Source organism: Convolutriloba macropyga, chromosome 10, assembly GCF_964194025.1.
Source record: "Convolutriloba macropyga chromosome 10, txConMacr16.3, whole genome shotgun sequence".
In the NCBI taxonomy this organism is placed as follows: domain Eukaryota; kingdom Metazoa; phylum Xenacoelomorpha; order Acoela; family Convolutidae; genus Convolutriloba; species Convolutriloba macropyga.
In genome coordinates, this window is record NC_134477.1 from 27051606 (window position 1) to 27058010 (window position 6405).

Here is a 6405-nt window from a genome sequence, read left to right on the forward strand (position 1 = left end):
GAATTGGGCTGCCAAGGGGGGTAAAATTGAGTAAGAGTGTGGGAATAATTTGTTCAGAGGGAATAAAATGATGTAAGAATTGGGCTTACAAGGGGGGTAAAATTGTGTAAGAGTGAGGGGGTAATTTGTCCAGAGGGGGTAAAATGAGGTAAGAGTTGGGCTTACAAGGGGGGGTAAAATTGTGTAAGAGTGAGGGGGTAATTTGTCCAGAGGGAATAAAATGAGGTAAGAGTTGGGCTGGCAAGAGGGGTAAAATGGTGTAAGAGTAAGGGGGTAATTTGTTGAGAGGGGGTAAAATGATGTAAGAATTGGGCTTACAAGTGGGGTAAAATTGTGTAAGAGTGCGGGGGTAATTTGTCCAGAGAGGGTAAAATGAGGTAAGAGTTGGGCTGCCAAGGGGTGTAAAATGGTGTAAGAGTGAGGTGGTAATTTGTTCAGAGGGGGTAAAATGATGTAAGAGTGAGGGGGTAATTTGTTCAGAGGGGGTAAAATGATGTAAGAGTTGGGCTGCCAAGGGGGGTAAAATAGTGTAAGAGTGAGGGGGTAATTTGTTCAGAGGGGATAAAATGATCTAAGAATTGGGCTGCCGAGGGTGTTAAAATGGTGTAAGAGTGAGGGGGTAATTTGTCCAGAGGGGGTAAAATGAAGTAAGAGTTGGGCTGCCAAGTGGGGTAAAATGGTGTAAGAGTGAGGGGGTAATTTGTCCAGAGGGGGTAAAATGAAGTAAGAGTTGGGCTGCCAAGGGGGGTAAAATTGAGTAAGAGTGTGGGGATAATTTGTTCAGAGGGGATAAAATGATGTAAGAATTGGGCTGCCAAGGGTGTTAAAATGGTGTAAGAGTGAGGGGGTTATTTGTCCAGAGGGGGTAAAATGATGTAAGAGTTGGGCTGCCAAGGGGGGTAAAATAGTGTAAGAGTGAGGGGGTAATTTGTTCAGAGGGGATAAAATGATCTAAGAATTGGGCTGCCGAGGGTGTTTAAAATGGTGTAAGAGTGAGGGGGTAATTTGTCCAGAGGGGGTAAAATGAAGTAAGAGTTGGGCTGCCAAGTGGGGTAAAATGGTGTAAGAGTGAGGGGGTAATTTGTCCAGAGGGGGTAAAATGAAGTAAGAGTTGGGCTGCCAAGGGGGGTAAAATTGAGTAAGAGTGTGGGGATAATTTGTTCAGAGGGAATAAAATGATGTAAGAATTGGGCTTACAAGGGGGGTAAAAATTGTGTAAGAGTGAGGGGGTAATTTGTCCAGAGGGGGTAAAATGAGGTAAGAGTTGGGCTTACAAGGGGGGTAAAATTGTGTAAGAGTGAGGGGGTAACTTGTCCAGAGGGGGTAAAATGAGGTAAGAGTTGGGCTGCCAAGGGGGGTAAAATGAAGTAAGAGTAAGGGGTAATTTGTTCAGAGGGGGTAAAATGATGTAAGAATTGGGCTTACAAGGGGGGTAAAATTGTGTAAGAGTGCGGGGATAATTTTTCCAGAGGGGGTAAAATGAGGTAAGAGTTGGGCTGCCAAGGGGGGTAAAATAGTGTAAGAGTGAGGGGATAATTTGTTCAGAGGGGATAAAATGATCTAAGAATTGGGCTGCCGAGGGTGTTAAAATGGTGTAAGAGTGAGGGGGTAATTTGTCCAGAGGGGGTAAAATGAAGTAAGAGTTGGGCTGCCAAGGGGGGTAAAATGGTGTAAGAGTGAGGGGGTAATTTGTCCAGAGGGGGTAAAATGAAGTAAGAGTTGGGCTGCCAAGGGGGGTAAAATTGAGTAAGAGTGTGGGGATAATTTGTTCAGAGGGAATAAAATGATGTAAGAATTGGGCTTACAAGGGGGGTAAAATTGTGTAAGAGTGAGGGGGTAATTTGTCCAGAGGGGGTAAAATGAGGTAAGAGTTGGGCTTACAAGGGGGGTAAAATTGTGTAAGAGTGAGGGGGTAACTTGTCCAGAGGGGGTAAAATGAGGTAAGAGTTGGGCTGCCAAGGGGGGTAAAATGAAGTAAGAGTAAGGGGTAATTTGTTCAGAGGGGGTAAAATGATGTAAGAATTGGGCTTACAAGGGGGGTAAAATTGTGTAAGAGTGCGGGGATAATTTTTCCAGAGGGTGTAAAATGAGGTAAGAGTTGGGCTGCCAAGGGGGGTAAAATGGTGTAAGAGTGAGGTGGTAATTTGTTCAGAGGGGGTAAAATGATGTAAGAGTTGGGCTGCCAAGGGGGGTAAAATGGTGTAAGAGTGAGGGGGTAATTTGTTCAGAGGGGGTAAAATGATGTAAGAGTTGGGCTGCCAAGGGGGGTAAAATGGTGTAAGAGTGAGGGGGTAATTTGTCCAGAGGGGGTAAAATGATGTAAGAGTTGGGCTGCCAAGGGGGGTAAAATGGTGTAAGAGTGAGGGGGTAATTTGTCCAGAGGGGGTAAAATGAGGTAAGAGTTGGGCTGTCAAGGGGGGTAAAATAGTGTAAGAGTGAGGGGGTAATTTGTTCAGAGGGGGTAAAATGATGTAAGAGTTGGGCTGCCAAGGGGGGTAAAATGGTAAAAGAGTGAGGGGGTAACTTGTTCAGAGGGGGTAAAAAGATGTAAGAGTTGGGCTGCCAAGGGGGTAAAACGATGTAAGAGTGAGGGGGTAATTTGTTGTGATGGGGCATTTCTAACAATCATTATTTATATATATATATAGGCCGTCAAGAGTTGGACAAGCATCGATGGTCTGGAGGATAAGGCGACGCAGCTGAGGGTACAGAGGTTGTGGCTTCAAGACTGGCAGTCTTCAGGTATGGAGGCTAAAACAATGGAAGATTGAGGGGGTAAAATGATGTAAGAGTTGGGCTGCCACGGGGTGTAAAATGATGCGAGAGTGGGGCTGCCAAGGGGGGTAAAATGACGTAAGAGTGGGGCTGCAATGGGAGGATTTCTAGGAAGATGCAGCTCAAAACTCTTACGTTTTTTTGGGCTGCATTGGGCTTCCAAGGGGGTTAAATTGATGTAAGAGTGGAGGGGTAAAAGACAAGTTACCCCCCAACTCTTGCATCGTTTTACCCCCCTTGGCAGACCAAAAAAGATGTAAGAGTGGGGGGTTAATTTGTCTTTTACCCCCTCACTCTTACACCATTTTACCCCCCTTGGCAGACCAAAAAAGATGTAAGAATGGGGGGTTAATTTGTCTTTTACCCCCTCACTCTTACACCGTTTTCACCCCCTTGGCCGACCAAAAAAGATGTAAGAGTTGGGGGTTAATTTGTCTTTTACCCCCTCACTCTTACACCATTTTACCCCACTTGAAAGCCCAATGCAGCCCAAAAAGACGTAAGAGTTTTGAGCTGCATTTTCCTAAAAAAATCCTTCCATTGCAGCCCCACTCTTAAATCATTTTGGGCGGAAAAATTCAACCCGGGCGTGTTATTTCACCGCTAAGTTATGCAACTGTTGTCATCGCAACGACAGTTGAACTTAAACATTACAATAAGTTTGTTATTATTAAATGTATAATATTAACTTATTTTTAAATAATATTAAGTAAGCATGTCTACGCTACTTTAAGGATAAAAAGTCTCAAAAACTTATTTATTTGAGGTGGGATCAATTAGATAAGTAGTGGATAAAACAAGGAAACCAGCCATCCACACAACTTGTCCCATTCCCCATACCCTTTCCGCAAGCGTACATTATAGTGAAATGGGACTAGCAGTGTGTTTAACTGGTTTCCTTGTTTTATCCACTACTACATATTCACTTATTTTACACCTAAAAACTATAATTTCTTGTTCCACCTAGTGCAATCCACCAGTATCGAGTTAAACTGGTAATTAACCCAGATATGGCGAAGCATGACCAAAGGTATATTGTAACTAATGAGACCGTGTAAAATGCACGTAAAACCAAATTGTGAAAATAAATTGAAAATTACGCATACCAGCTTGAGTCTTGTAAAATAGTTCAATTATTAAAAATTTTAACATGCTCTTTGAATCTATCACTAGTACGGCCAAATCTATATCTAAGAAGATAAACATATAGTCAACATTTTGCATTCCTAAATCTACATGAAGAAGTATTTCTATTAGCCCGCAAATACTACAAGTTAAATATAAACGCGGATCATCATAATGATCTCCTAAGTGCACAATATAGTTTTTTACCTTAACCATATCTTTGCAAATATAACAAAAAAATTCTAATTCTTTACAATCATTACAACATTCTCTCCAAGGTCTATTTTTACACATTTCATATTTCAGTTTTTATTTTCGAAAAACTATAAATTTTTCCCAATAAAATACACAATGTCTCACCCAACAAAAAATAATGTACAAAGTGCAAACTTCTGTGATATCTTTAATTTGTTCTTCGAAACAAAAAAAGGGTTATAAAAACACCCCTCATATGAAACCAAACGAAAAAGATATCAGAGAAAATGTTTGATTTCGATGAGGATGATGATTTGAACGGTACTACATCCAAAACTGAATCTTCAACTAAAATTTAATCTTCAGCTAAAACTGAGTCTTCAGCTAAAACTATAGAGAGAATTTATGATTCAGATGGAGACTTTATCTATGCCAGTTCTACTACTAAAGCTAAAACTGAAACAACAGATAGTAGTAAAATTTAGTAAAGATTTTATTAAAACTATTACTAAAGATAAACCCAAAACTAAAACTGATGATATTATCTAGACTAGAATTAAGTATGAATGTAAAGAATGTCACAAAAAGATTAGAAATAAAATAGCTCTGACTGCTCACTCACATAGTCATAGTCGCATGTATCTAGAAAACACAGAAGACTTTGATATAAACTCCAGTCAGAACTTGAGAGAATTTTTTCGTTACTGAGAAAGTTGGGAATTACATTGAAGATATAGACGAAGCATGTAATGCCTCATTAGAAGAAATTAAAAACTGTTACCAATCGGCGAAGCCGTTTCACGGAATTAGAAAAATAAAAGTTGTAAATATAAGATCACAGCCGAGTGTGAATATAAAAAGAGAACCAAAGGAGAAGTTGAAATTACAAAAATATTCTTCAACATGGACTATATTTTTAATGAGGCCATATATGATTACCGTGACTTCAAGCAATGGCTAGATTTTGAAAAAAAATATCTATGAAAGCTATGGCTAACTCTCCAACATTCTTGGATTCAGAAGTATTCAAACATATATTGAACCTACTAAAACATATATTGGCAGCTTTATGGATTTACCACCAGATCTAAAAAAATATGAAATCATTTTTTAATAAACAAAATCCCAAATATAACTGTCTACAACTATCTATTACTGCTTCGCTACAACCTGATAGTGATCACGCAAATTGTTCGTCCTAAAAAGAAGAAAATTACTTTTATAAATGAACAAAAACGTCAGAAAAAAAAGTCTTATAACTGCCGATATAAAAAGATTTGTTGTCAACGTCACCCTTATTAATAATAAGTATGTAATAGCCGAACACATACCAATAAGAATACGTTATAAACATATAGTCAACATTTTGCATTCCTAAATCTACATGAAGAAGTATTTCTATTAGCCCGTAAATACTACAAGTTAAATATAAACGCGGATCATCATAATGATCTCCTAAGTGCACAATATAGTTTTTTACCTTAACCATATCTTTGCAAATATAACGAAAAAATTCTAATTCTTTACAATCATTACAACATTCTCTCCAAGGTCTATTTTTACACATTTCATATTTCAGTTTTTATTTTCGAAAAACTATAAATTTTTCCCAATAAAATACACAATGTCTCACTCAACAAAAAATAATGTACAAAGTGCAAACTTCTGTGATATCTTTAATTTGTTCTTCGAAACAAAAAAAGGGTTATAAAAACACCCCTCATATGAAACCAAACGAAAAAGATATCAGAGAAAATGTTTGATTTCGATGAGGATGATGATTTGAACGGTACTACATCCAAAACTGAATCTTCAACTAAAATTTAATCTTCAGCTAAAACTGAGTCTTCAGCTAAAACTATAGAGAGAATTTATGATTCAGATGGAGACTTTATCTATGCCAGTTCTACTACTAAAGCTAAAACTGAAACAACAGATAGTAGTAAAATTTAGTAAAGATTTTATTAAAACTATTACTAAAGATAAACCCAAAACTAAAACTGATGATATTATCTAGACTAGAATTAAGTATGAATGTAAAGAATGTCATAAAAAGATTAGAAATAAAATAGCTCTGACTGCTCACTCATATAGTCATAGTCGCATGTATCTAGAAAACACAGAAGACTTTGATATAAACTCCAGTCAGAACTTGAGAGAATTTTTTCGTTACTGAGAAAGTTGGGAATTACATTGAAGATATAGACGAAGCATGTAATGCCTCATTAGAAGAAATTAAAAACTGTTACCAATCGGCGAAGCCGTTTCACGGAATTAGAAAAATAAAAGTTGTAAATATAAGATCACAGC